Source organism: Notolepis coatsorum (assembly GCF_963971535.1).
Source record: "Notolepis coatsorum genome assembly, chromosome: 4".
Classification (NCBI taxonomy): domain Eukaryota; kingdom Metazoa; phylum Chordata; class Actinopteri; order Aulopiformes; family Paralepididae; genus Notolepis; species Notolepis coatsorum.
In genome coordinates, this window is record NC_140168.1 from 125781487 (window position 1) to 125796047 (window position 14561).

A 14561-nucleotide genomic window follows, 5' to 3' on the forward strand; every position below is an offset into this window, starting at 1 on the left:
CCAGCTGTAGCTTAGCTAAAGGCTAACTAGCGTTAGCTAACGCTAGCTAACTTTTTCATCTCCACGGTATGAAAATGCGTCGACATCGTCTCCTTCCAAATTTGCCATTGAATCTGCGTTAGGGTGAGTTTTTCAAGCAATCTATTCTGTTCCCGCTGTGGTCTCTCTCTCACTACACCCACCCGCCGTGGTCTCTCTCTCTCTCTCGCTACACCCACCCGCCGTGGTCTCTCTCTCGCTACACCCACACGCCTCTCTCTCTCTCTCTCTCTCTCTCTCTCTCTCTCTCGCTACACCCATCTGCCGTGGTCTCTCTCTCTCTCTTGCTACACCCACCCGCCGTGGTCTCTCTCTCTCTCTCGCTACACCCACCCGCCGTGGTCTCTCTCTCGCTACACCCACCCGCCTCTCTCTCTCTCTCTCGCTACACCCACCCGCCGTGGTCTCTCTCTCTCGCTACACCCACCCACCCGCCTCTCTCTCTCTCTCGCTACACCCACCCGCCGTGGTCTCTCTCTCGCTACACCCACCCGCCGTGGTCTCTCTCTCGCTACACCCACCCGCCTCTCTCTCGCTACACCCACCCGCCTCTCTCTCTCTAGAAGCATTTCTCTCTCAATTCAATTCAAAAAGCTTTATTGGCATGAAATTTCACAAATGTTGCCAAAGCACAATTATGACATAAACAGCAAACAATATAAGATCAAAAGAAATAAAGGAGATGGTGCAGTGAGTAAAACATGGTACATGTATATACAGTATATGTGTCCTACTGGTTGTCCCTTTTCTTGTGACATGAATTGACATATTTTGCAGCTAAAACTGCACATTCTTTCTGTTCCCCCAGGAGGAATGGCAATTTCTGCACTTCTGTCATACTTTGGAATTCTGGGGAAATTATTAAAATTTTTGGAAAGAATTCCTCCCTAATATTTCTGTAATTTTCACATTGTGTTAGGAAGTGTAGTTCTGTCTCTACGGCTCCCTCATCACAAAGACAGCACAACATCTCCTCTCTGGGCAGCCAGGTCTGTCTGTGTCTGCCCTTCTCTATCGCCAAACCATGGTCACTCAGTCTGTACCTTGTCAGATTCTTTCTTAGATTCTTATCAGTTACTGTGCTGAGGTAGTCTGCCACAGTATACTGTCTGTTAGGGCCAAATATGTTTCTAATTTGTGTTGTGATTGTGTGAGTTGATTCCAATACGTAATGTATTTATCTTTTTCTTTGGTTATAATTTGGTTAGGTCTAATCTTCTGAGGCTGGCTAGGGTTTGTGATGTCAGAGTGTGAGATGTCAGCCAGTTTCATTATGAGTTGACAAAAGGGGCTCTTTGTAAGTCTCTCTCTCTCTCTCTATCTCTCTCTCTCTCTCTCTCTCTCTCTCTCTCTCTCTCTCTCTCTCTCTCTCTCTCTCTCTCTCTCTCTCTCTCTCTCTATAATTGACAGTTGACTGTATCATGCCCAGCCTCGGGCAGCGCTATTATTTAAGAATATGTTGACTGTATAAAAAATAAATAAATAAATAAAAAATTATATATATATATATATATTCTTTTTTTACCTTTAGGGGGGGGGGGGGGGGGGGGGGGGGCTCGCGTTTAAATCTTGCACAGGGCCTCGCATTTCTCCCAGGCGGCCCTGCTTGTATCAAAGGTATTACAGTTCGTACCGTGTGCACTCTTATTATGGAATAGCCTGCTTTAATATTTGAACATTTCAACAAGTGAATAAGGTATGTAATCAAAGCTTAAAGTATACTCTGTCTCACAGTTCTTACCGTATGCAAATCTTATTCACAGAACAACCTGCTTAAATATTGGAACATATTCGACAAGGTAAACAAGGTAAGTAAGTCAGCCATTTCAGTAGACATTAGTAAGTTTTTCAATATTCAACAGGGTAAACATTAGTATTCAAGTTACATTTCTCTTTTTTCTTTTTTCAATAGGGCAGCGACCCGCCTACACCCTGTACATTCACAGGTCTAGTATGTCCCGAGGCTTTACTGCTCGGCCTGACCTGGTGTAGTATGAAGCTGAGTTCGCTTCTGAGTCATCTGACAGTTCAGGGGTGTTGGTATCGGGTGATTGATCGACGCCTTCTGTGCTTGGCAGACCGTCGCTTGCCAGAAAGTGTTCTTCTTTTGTGTCCCTTAGGTGCTTGCGGTTACGGCGGTACTCGTGTCCATCTTGGGTGCAAACGTGGTATGAACGTGCAGTGTCGGCTGGCTGGATGACTACTGCTGGCCTCCAGCGTCCATACTCTTGGAGTCTGACAGACTCTCCACTGTGTAGTGGGGGCAGTGGTCTAGCTGACTTGTCATAGTATCTCTTTTGGTGCTGTTGTCTCTGCACTCGCTTGTCATGTCCATCTTTGGGGCTGACTACCCCTGGCTGCAGCTGTTGGTTGGTGCTTGGGAGGGTTGAGCGCAGCCTGCGGCTCATCAACAGCTGTGCCGGCGATTTGAAGTTGTTGACTGGGGTGTTACGATATTCAAGGAGACTTAGGTAGGGGTCTCTTCCGTCTGCTTTAGCCTTGTCCATGAGTGATTTTGCTGTCTTTACGGTTCTCTCCGCTAGTCCGTTGCTCTGAGGATAATGTGGGCTTGACGTGTGTAAACTCCCACGACTTGGCGAATGCCTCGAACTCCTTAGACTTATATTGTGGTCCATTGTCTGAGACAATGGTCTCCGGGACACCATGCCTGGCACAGGCTGCCTTTAGCTTGTGGACTACAGCTGCTGATGTGGTGCTGTGGAGTCTGTCTAGTTCGAAGAACCTGCTGTAGTAGTCGATGGTCACAATGTAGTCCTGGTTGTTCCAGTTGAAGTGGTCTGTCCCTACAACCTGCCAGGGACGGTCTGGGATGCGATGAGGCATCATGGGCTCCTTGGTGTTTGATGGGCGGCGCTCCTGACATATTGAGCACTTTTCCATGATTTGCTCTATATCCTTACCCATTCCAGGCCAGAACATGATGTCTCGTGCTCTCAGTTTGCATTTTTCCATGCCCATGTGGCCTGCATGGATCTTGATCAGCATCTCTCCTCTGAGGATGGTAGGGATGACTATTTTCTCCCCTTTGAAGATGATTCCATTCGTTTTGGATAGTTCATCTCGGTGGTTCCAGTATTCAGTGATGTTCTGGGGGCATTGTTTTCTTTCCTCAGGCCATCCCTCCATGATAGCCTGGCTAAGCAGCTTGAGCTGTGTGTCATTGTCTGTTGTTTCTCTGATCTCCTGTAGTCTGTCGTCGTGTACAGGTAGGCTGTTGTACACCATGTGTACCTGAAGGTCCATCCCTTCACTGAGTCTGTCGTCGTGAGAGGCGAGTGATTTCCTGGATAGCGTGTCGGCAACTGGGATATCCTTCCCAGGGCGATGCACGATTGTGAAGTTGTACTTGTGTAGCTGTAGTATCATTCTCTGTAGCCTTGGTGGGGCTGCGGCGATAGGCTTCTTCATGATCGACTCAAGGGGCTTGTGGTCAGATTTACCATAACATGGCGACCGTAGGCATATTGATGGAAACGTTTGAATCCATAAAGGACTGCGTACATCTCCTTCTCGATTTGTGCGTAGTTGACCTTGCTGTCTGTGAATGATCTGGATGCGTAGCTAATGGGCCTTCCTTCCTGCATAAGCACAGCACCCAGCCCATACTTCGATGCGTCTACCTGCAAGCTGAGCTCCTTTTCAGGGTCAAAATAGATGAGAACTGGCCCCGGTTCACTGGTGAGTATGTTTTTCATTTTCTGGAATGCAGCGTCGTGCTGTGCGTCCCACAGGAACTCATTTGATTGTTTCAGCAGCTGTCTCATGGGTGCGTTGATCGCGGAAAGGCTTGGGGCGAACTTGGCCAGGTAGTTGACCATACCTAGCACGGTCTCTAGCTCTGCAGGGCTCTTTGGTGCCTCCATCTCCTTGATGGCACCTATCTTGCCTGGGTCCGGCTTCACGCCGTCAGCTGAAAGAACGTGCCTGAAGTAACTCACTTCGGTGGCTCCGATGGTGCATTTGTCTGCATTGAGCCGGACGCTTCTCTCCCGTGATCTCTCTAGCATTGCATGGAGATTCTTGTCGTGCTCCTCTCTGGTCGCGCCATTGATGAGGATGTCGTCTACTATAGCTGCTACTCCGTTTAAACCCTCGTATGTCTCGTCAATTTTCCGTTGGAATTCATCCTGAGCAGAGGCGAGTCCAAACGGTAAGCGTAGGAACCTGTACCGTCCGAATGGTGTGTTGAACGTCGTCAGTTTTGATGATTCTTGAGAGAGCTTGATGGACCAGTATCCTGATCTTGCATCCAGTACGCTGAAATAGCGTGCACCTGTTAGTCTGGGTGTGATGTCCTCTAGTGTCGGCAAAGGGTAATGCGGGCGCTTGATAGCCTTGTTTAGCTCCCTTGGGTCCAAGCATATTCTGAGCGTGCCTGTGCGTGGTTTCTCAACGATGACTAGTGCACTGACCCACTCCGTTGGTTCAATGACTCTGGTGATGATCTGTGTGTCTTCCATATGTTGTAGCACCTTTTTCAGGCGGCTACGCAGGGCGATCGGTGTCCTTCTCAGTGGGCAGACCACTGGCGTGGCATCTGGGTCTATATGGATGTGACACTCTCCCGGGAACAGTCCAATTCCTTTAAACACATTGTGGTATTTTTCCATGATGGTTTGTTTGTCTGTGTATGCAGTGACTGACAACACTAGTTGAATAAGGTCCATATTCAGGCATGCTTGTAAGCCTAGAACTGGGGGTGCCTGAGTGTCTACAATGTAAAAGTCCAATAACATGTCACACTCTTTGTATTTACAATTCAACGTGCATGTGCCCTTTACTGCGAGCTTCTCTCCACCATATCCTGTCAGTCTGCGTGAAGTAGGCTGGATTTTGCATTTATCTTGCAAGCTGTGATACTCTCTCAAGGGAATTTACATTGTGTCTAGTTTAAATTTAAGCTCTGTGCCCTGTTTTCCTATTTGTATGTCTTGTTCTGTTTCATAAAACCGTCTGTCTGTTATGGTGTCTACATACAGTTTGTCTGACTCTTCGCCTGACTCTCACATGCTCACCTCGTGACTTTTTCTGGAAGCTACCTGCCCTGCAAACTTTAGCAAAGTGGTTTCATTTTCCGCATTTCGTGCATTGTTTTCCTCTTGTCGAACAGTTCTCTCCTTCTTTGTGTGCTCTGTTCCCACAGTATCCACAGTTTCTTCGTGTGTCTGTGTCACTTGCTCTGTGAGCTCTCTCTGTCCACTCTGTTCTTGGGCGATACCTCTGAGCGGCATTCTTCTGCTCATGTCTGTGCACCTCGTGCACGAGCTGCTCATGTCCGCTGCTTGTGGCGCCAGTAAAACTTTTTATCAGAGATTGTGCCAGCTCGTGAGCTCTAGCTACATCTATTGCTTTGTCTAACGACAACTCTGAACCGACATTTAAAAGTTTCTCTCTTACTTTTGCTGAGTGTATGCCAAACACTATACGGTCTCTAACCATCTCATCATTGTTCACATATGCACAGTCCTTCACGAGCAGTTTCAATGCAGTGACAAATTGTTCAAACGACTCGCTAGGTTGCTGGGTCTTTTCATGGAATAAGATAAGATAAGATATTCCTTTATTGATCCCCTTGGGGAAATTCAGGTATCATAGCAGCATGGGGGAAGGGGGGGGGGGGGTACAGGTAGTAAAAACAACACAAGCAGTGTAAACAAATAGGTCAATATAATTTACTATCTAACTAACTGAAAATATATTCACAGTATTCACAGTGTCACATAAGGTGCAGTATGCATAAGGTAGTGTTGTAATTTACTATCTACTGAAATATACATTATTCACAGTAACACAGTATCCACTGAAATATACATTATTCACAGTATAACAGTATCCACATAATTTGTACCTAGCGAAAATCGTGTTCCTTTTTGGAACTACGTACTGTATGCTTCGAAATTGTCATAGTAGCTTTTCAATACATTTGCTTCCTCTGTACTGAGAGTCCATGTGTTGAAAATGTCTCTCCCTTTTTCTCCACTCCACAGTAACAGGTAGCTACATTTTTCATCCTCTCCTTTCTTTTTTAACGGGCCCGAAAACATTAGCTCCGCGTGCTGTCTGAACTTCTTCCATTCTCCCGGCAAGTCCAGAGAGTCCCAATTCATCCGTGGCAATGGAACTCCGTTGAAGTCCATGTTGAATCCTCTACTCTGACACCATGTCGTATTTATGCTTTAAATAAATAATCATTCGGGACAAGGAGAGTATGTTAGCTTCTTTATTGCAACGTCAGCAACATGAGTGTGACTCTATCCTAGAATAGCAGCCAACTGGCCATCAGGACCCCGTGTGCAGGTACTTAAACAGAAAGGTGCGCCTAGTGCGCCTGTCATAAATGACATATTCAAGGCATGAATATTACAGATACAGGGCAGAAACACAACAGCAATGACCGCTTATCACCACCCGATGGCGCCAAATCAAACATGTTTGGTTTCCCATGTAGTGAGACCTGAGATTGAACACAGGCAGGTTTCTTTTTTGGTTTTTTTCATAAATTGTATTTTGTTTCGTACATGGGGGTACAGTTCATCTTTGCACAATATCACCAACATCTTGATACACCCATGGCCGAAAAGGAGCAGGATGAAGAAAACGTATGTTTCCTGCCCCCTTCCAAACTTCATATTTATTTGAACATAATGGTCATCTCAAGTGCACCTTACAGCTTCATACCATATAATAATAATAATAATAATAATAATAATAATAATAATAATAATAATAATAATAATAATAATAATAATAATAATAATAATAATAATAATAATAATAATAATAATAATAATAATAATAATAATAATAATAATAATAATAATAATAATAATAATAATAATCATTACCATAATTATGATAACAATAATAATAATGATAATATGACCATGAATAATAATAACAATAATAATGGTAATAATAATAACAATAATAATAATAATATTAAATCAGATACAGAGAAATGTATACCTGCTGTTCATATGTTCTCATTGTTCTGTCTTTAAAAGTCTTTTTTAGTTGGAAAATATTTTTACAGTACTTCAACTCATTATAAAGATAATGTGAGGATTGGTCCGATTCCGCACGCTTCAAGGTACCAATTACCTTCGCGCACCTGAAGTGAGTTCTAATCAGCTCGGTGGAGCCCTTTATATACTCTGGTGTTCCTAACGTTCTTTGTCGGGTCGTTTTGGATTACCACTGGCTGCTGCTTGTTCCCTCCCGTGTTGTACCTCGTCTGTTTCTCTCCAGGACGTCTATGGAAGTCGCCGCTGTTGCTTTTCTCAGTCATCCGTTGGATCTGTGCCTCGTTGCCCGCTTTGCGCAATTGCGCCTTGGTGAGTTTGGAACGTACTTTTTGGATACTCTGTTTTTCTTCGCATCTTCCTGACTCGGGACCTTTCTGTTTTTTTTTTGTCCACTGTTTCTCCCATTTATTTTCTATATTTTCTCCCATCCCAATTTTGTATCATCCAATTCAACCCTCCCCTGTCACGAACGCTGTTTCTTGCCTCCCACAAGCCGGCTGCAATGTGGACTAAGTCATACATAGCACAAGTCCCCTCCGGTACTTGAGGTAACAGCAGTCGCATCTTTTCACCTGCGCAGCTCGATCTCTCAGTGGCGAGGAGTAACGCGTGGGAGGCTCACGCTGCCCCCGACACTTCCTGATTCTACTGCGCAGGCGCACCAACCGACCTGTAGGAGTCTCTGTCCACAACGCCCGATCCCCACCCATCAGTTTCCCACCCCCTAATACGGCCAATGTGTATTAGTATGAACGACCAGCTAAACTGAAAGCAATGTGGAGCGCTGGGCTCGAACAGGCGAGCCCAGCGTCTCCGCATTCGTGGCGAGCGCCTTGCCCACTACGCCACGTAGCCGCCCTGGGACCTTTCTGTTTTTGTGTGTTTGGGTAACACTGAAGATTTGCCGTTTTTGTTTGTACTGGACTCAGCTAAACTTGTGTGTTGGTAACACTGAAGATTAAGTCACTTGTGTTTATACTGGACTCAGCTAAGGAGGACTGGACTGCCTTGTATTCCGTTGGCTTGTTTGTTGACAACTCTCTCTCTCTCCGTTCCTCCCCGAGTTGGATCTTCGAGTAGCTGCAGAGCCGCAGAGTCAGAGGCGCAACGCCACTGTGCCGTCTCTGCACCGAGACGAGCTGCAGAGCCGCAGGCTACTCTGCCAAGAACATTCCCCACTTGTGCTTTTTGTTGTTTTTTCTATTCCCTGTGATTTTGGAAATAAATACGCCCTGAACTACCTGTCTGTGCCGTGCTGTTGGGGTTGGTAACAAACCATAACATTACGACCCGACCATGTCGACCCCAGCCGACACAGACAGAGTTAGGGCAGCGTTGGCGGTCCAGATCCAGTTGACCAACGACCACACCCAACAGTTAGGTGCGGCTGCGGCTGCTGTGCAGGACCTCCGGGCCCAGGTCCAGCTTATTCTGGATTCCCTTGACACTCTGGCCACCCAGCAGACTACCCAGGGTAATCAGCAGGCTGATATTCTGCACCAGCTACAGGCTCTCAGTGCAGCATTTAACACCCTGCTTTTAACCCCACCTGTGCCAGGAGTCCCAGCCAGATCACCACCCGCCGCCGCGACAGACCCCGCACCTCCCGACCTCGCACCTCGGGAGCCCCGTATCTCCAAACCACGTTTGTTCGACGGTAACTTCGAGGATTGTGCCACATTCATCATGCAATGTGAGTTGGTTTTCATTCATCAACCCAGCCGATTTACGTCAGAGGGAGCCCGATTAGCTTACATGACTAACCTGCTCACAGGCCAAGCAGCACAGTGGGTTACTGCTTCCTGGTCTATGAGGGCCGATTTTTGTTTCTCCTACCCAGACTTCGTGGCAGAGCTCCGAAGGGTTTTCCACCACCCAGCTCGTGGCCAGGACCCGGGAGCTCGGTTGGGCACCTTCCGGCAGGGCAGTGGCAGTGTCATCGACTACGCGCTGGAGTTCAGACTGGCCGCAACCGAGAGCGGTTGGAATGATCGGGCGCTTCATCTCACCTTCCTGAAGGGGCTCAACGACGCTGTAAGGGACCAGCTCGCGACCCGAGAGGAGCCTGATTCTCTCGAGGGCCTAATCAGCCTCGCCATTTGCATCGACGGCCGCCTCCGGGAGAGAAGGCGTGAGAGAGCACGACTGGGACCCCCAGACGTCCCCCAGACGTCCCGTACTCGTGACTGTTCTGCTGACCGTCCTGCCCCTTCCGCGACTGGTGGCTTTTTTCCCTCCCGAGCTGTGACCAAGGAGGAACCCATGCAGCTGGGATGCACCCACCTTAGCCCGGCCGAACGGGAGTCCAGGCTCAGGTCCGGCCTTTGTCTCTACTGCGGCCGGGATGGACACCGTATCTCCAATTGCCCTACCCGGCCAGAAGGACCAGGCTCGCCGGGACCCCGGGAGATCCTGGTGAGCCGTTTTTCCTGTTCCCACACCCGTGCACCACCTAAGCGTCTGACGAGCGTCACCCTAGCCTGGGCGGACCAGCGGGCGACGGTGGGTGCACTCATTGACTCTGGTGCTGAGGGGAGTTTCCTGGACGTTGAGTTTGCCACCCAGGCCAACATTCCACTTGAGGACCTCGAGAGGCCCTTGGAGGTTTTCGCGCTGGATCATCACCGCCTGGCTGACATCACTCAACGCACCTGTCCTGTCCTCCTCACCATTGCTGGTAACCACGTTGAGAGACTCCAGTTCCTTATTACCAGATCCCCTCTTGTCCCAGTAGTCCTGGGTCGGCCCTGGCTCGCGCTGCATGAGCCCCACATCGCCTGGTCCTCCGGCACCATCAGGGGGTGGAGCTCCTCCTGTCATGCCCAGTGTCTTCAGGCGGCGTCCAGTCCTTCGCCCCGGAGTTCCCCTTGTGTGCCGCCCTCGGACCTCTCAACTATTCCCCCCGGGTACCACGACCTCGGGGAGGTTTTCAGCAAGTCCCGGGCTCAGGCCCTTCCTCCTCACCGGCCTTACGACTGTGCCATCAACCTCCGCTCAGGGGCCCCCCTTCCCGGCAGCCGCCTCTACAGTCTGACCGTCCCTGAGAAGGCCGACTCTCTGTCCCGGTTACACTCCAAGGGGGCTCCAACCGCTGAGGATCCGACTCCCATACTCCCAGAGGTCAGGGTGGTGGGAGTGGTCACCTTGGGCATCGAGACCATGGTCAGGCGTGCCCTACGTTTCCATCCCGCTCCCAGCAACGTTCCTTTTCGTCGCCTCTTCGTCCCCGACTCAGTCCGGTCCCGGGTTCTCCAAGGGGGCCATACCAGCCGGTTTGCCTGCCACCCCGGCGTTCACCGCACTTTCTCCTTCCTGGCTCGTCGATTCTGGTGGCCCACCATGAGGAACGACGTCAGGGGTTTTGTTCTGGCCTGCACGGTCTGCGCCCGCAGCAAGGCCTCCCACCAGGCACCCTCCGGCCTATTACAGCCACTTCCCATTCCGTGCCGCCCTCGGCCCCATTCGGGGAAGCCGAGGCCAGGCAGGTCACCGGGTGGCTCCCGTGGAGGGGGGGGTACTGTGAGGATTGGTCCGATTCCGCACGCTTCAAGGTACCAATTACCTTCGCGCACCTGAAGTGAGTTCTAATCAGCTCGGTGGAGCCCTTTATATACTCTGGTGTTCCTAACGTTCTTTGTCGGGTCGTTTTGGATTACCACTGGCTGCTGCTTGTTCCCTCCCGTGATGTACCTCGTCTGTTTCTCTCCAGGACGTCTATGGAAGTCGCCGCTGTTGCTTTTCTCAGTCAACCGTTGGATCTGTGCCTCATTGCCCGCTTTGCGCAATTGCGCCTTGGTGAGTTTGGAACGTACTTTTTGGATACTCTGTTTTTCTTCGCATCTTCCTGACTCGGGACCTTTCTGTTTTTGTGTGTTTGGGTAACACTGAAGATTTGCCGTTTTTGTTTGTACTGGACTCAGCTAAACTTGTGTGTTGGTAACACTGAAGATTAAGTCACTTGTGTTTATACTGGACTCAGCTAAGGAGGACTGGACTGCCTTGTATTCCGTTGGCTTGTTTGTTGACAACTCTCTCTCTCTCCGTTCCTTCCCGAGTTGGATCTTCGAGTAGCTGCAGAGCCGCAGAGTCAGAGGCGCAACGCCACTGTGCCGTCTCTGCACCGAGACGAGCTGCAGAGCCACAGGCTACTCTGCCAAGAACATTCCCCACTTGTGCTTTTTGTTGTTTTTTCTATTCCCTGTGATTTTGGAAATAAATACGCCCTGGTTTTTGGCTAACTCTGAACTACCTGTCTGTGCCGTGCTGTTGGGGTTGGTAACAAACCATAACAGATCATTCCAGAGTTTGACTCCCACCACTGATACACACATCTGTTTCAGGGTTGTCCGTGCAGCACACTGATGTTTAAAATGACCTTCTCTTCTATGCTCTCCATTCTGTGATATGAGGACAAACCTGTTTTGTAGATTGGCTGGTAATGCTTTACCTTTGGCCTTGTGCATAACTACTAATGTCTGTAACTAAACTAGCTCTTGCAATTTCAATAATCCAGAATTAATAAATAATATGTTGGTGTGTTCTCGATAGTCTGCTTTACAAATAATCCTAATAGCTCTCTTCTTTTTTTTTAAATTTTTTTTATTATTGCAAAACAAAACTTATTAAAAGTCAGTACTCAACACACAATGTATAATGAAACTTTCAGTAAAGGTGGTTAAAATATATGCAAGTACAGAAACAGGATCAAACAAAAATAGTCAATAATAACATTTTAACCGTATACAGTGTATATCCAGCGAAGTTACAATTATATAAATGTTAGTATATAATATACCCCTAATACCTATTTTCTAAAACCCTACACACATATGCTCCAGCTCAAACCCCCCCCCTCCCGGACCCCCTCTTGGATAGTACCTCCATTATCCCTCACTCCTAACCAGACACTACCATTATAGGCTAGCTTTTATTCTCTCCACCACTTCTAACCACATTGACATTTTGGATTCATTGAGCCCCAGAATTCTTGCTGTAGATATTTCTTGATATATCACATCGAGATATGTAAGAAACCACACTTTCCACAATTTTTTCCGGTTGAAACCAACGTGATGCGATCAGTTTTTTAGCTACTGTGATACCCGATAAAACCAATCTTTTTAGTTGTGGATTCACTGCAAACTCAAAAACATCATTCAATAGCAATACCGCGGGGTGTACAGGTATATTCCAAAATACGAGTATTGATAATTGTTGGGACACATCTTTCCAGAATGCCTTAACTGGTGGGCAGTCCCAATACATGTGCATAAATGTTCCTTCGTCCCCATTTGTACATTGGGAGCATTTGGAGTCTTGTATAAGCCCCATTTTGCACAGCCTTATAGGAGTCAAGTATGTCCTGTGAATATAGTTCAGATTGATTTGTTGATGATCCGGGTTCCTTGATGTAAGTCGGACATTTGCCCAGGCTCCTTGCCAATCAAAGTCATTTTCCAGGTCTGGTATATCCCTCCTCCAGACATTGTCTAGTTGAAGGGTTTCATACGAGGACGTTAGTAATTGATAATAAAAACCTGATACAAAACCTCCCAATGTATCTCTTTCATAGAAAAATTTGTGGTATCTGTGGTGTTCAATTGGTATGTGTAATGGAACACCGTGAGATCTCATACAAAGTCGTAACTGTATGTAAAAAAGCCATGTGGACTCGGTGAGGTTAAACTTTATGCATATTTCGACATAACTACAGAGGCCCTTGTTATTAAAAATATCCCCTAATGAGTGTATGCCTCTCTCTTCCCATATAGGGAATCTTATAGGTCGTTTTCCCATTAAGAGAGCATTGTTATTAAATATGGGAGTGTGATTATGCCATACTTGAGGGTTAGGAAATTTCCTTTGTGTTTCCCGCCATGTCCTGATTGCATGGGTAATTATTGGGCCAAATTCTCGCTCACAATGCTTGATTGAAAGTTTAGTGTATGCTATGTCTTTCAATCTCTGTGGGGCTACTATGTTTTCTTCTAATTTTCTCCAAGATACCAAAGCCTCGGGGTCAAACCATATCTTCTTCAATGGTCTTAATGTGAAGGCATTAAAATATTGTAAAAAATCTGGGACTGCCATGCCACCGTCTGCTTTATTTCTCTGTGCGGTGGATCTTTTTATGCGAGGTGGTTTGTTATTCCAAATAAATTTGTATGTGGAGGTTTGTAATCTTTTCCAGTAGCCCTCTGGAGGAGGTAACGGAAGCATTGAGCTGAAGAAATTGATTCTTGGTAATACATCCATCTTAACTATTGATACCCTTGCCTGTACTGAGTTTTTAAGTTTTGCCCACCTGTCCAGGTCGTCTTTGATTTTGTTCTGTATTTTTGTGTAATTGTGCTTCACCGTTTGTCTTATGGTGGGAAATATTTCCACACCCAAGCATCTGAAATGTTTGACCATGGGTATCGCACCTGGGAGGGTTGTCTCTTTTTTTGCACTGGTGTTAAGAGGAAGAAAAGCCGACTTAGGCCAATTTATTTTAAATCCCGATAAATCACCAAAGTTCTCTATCAACTTGAGTATAAGCGGCAATGTGTTGTTGGGGTTTTGCATGAACAATATTACGTCGTCCGCATATAAACTAATTTTATGATGTGTGCCCTTGATTACTATTGGTTCTATGTGTTGGGATTGTCTTATTAATTGTGCTAAAGGTTCTAATGATAGATCGAATAGTCCGGGACTAAGAGGGCAACCTTGTCTGGCTGAGCGTGATACCGGAAAGATATCGGAGATGAATGTGCCTGTTGTAATCCTGGCCGATGGGTCCTTGTATAGTACTTTAATCATATCAATGAAACCTTTTCCTAACCCCATCCTTTCCAATACTGCCCATAGAAACGACCATTCCAACCTGTCAAATGCTTTCATAGCATCCAGGGATAGTATCGCCTTAGGTGTGATGTCCTCTTTGTCTGTATCTAGTACGTGCAGTATTCGCCTTATGTTATCATTGATCAGGCGACCTTTTATGAAGCCTGTTTGGTCCGGATGAACTAAAGACGTCATATGCTTTTGCAATCTGATGGCTAATATCTTAGAGTACAGTTTGACATCGGTTCCGAGGAGGCTTAAAGGACGGTAACTACCGCACTCAGTGGGGTCTTTGTCTTTTTTGTGAAGAACTGAAATGAGTGCGGTATTTTGGTGTTCTATGAAGCTTCCCTCTTTGACTGAGTATAAGATCATATTTAGTAATAAGGGTCCAAATATGTCCCAGCAAGAAATGTACATTTCTGATGGGATACCGTCAATTCCCGGAGCTTTGCCGTTTTTCATTCCGGATATGGCCTTCTTGAGTTCTTCTAATGTGATCGGTACTTCTAACTGTTTAGCGTCTTCCTCCGTAAGTTTAGGGAGAGTAATTTGATTAAGATATGTGTCTAATTTGTCTTGATCAAAGGTCGTTTCTGAGTTATATAAATCGGAGTAGAATTCTTTGAATGTATCGTTTATTATTTT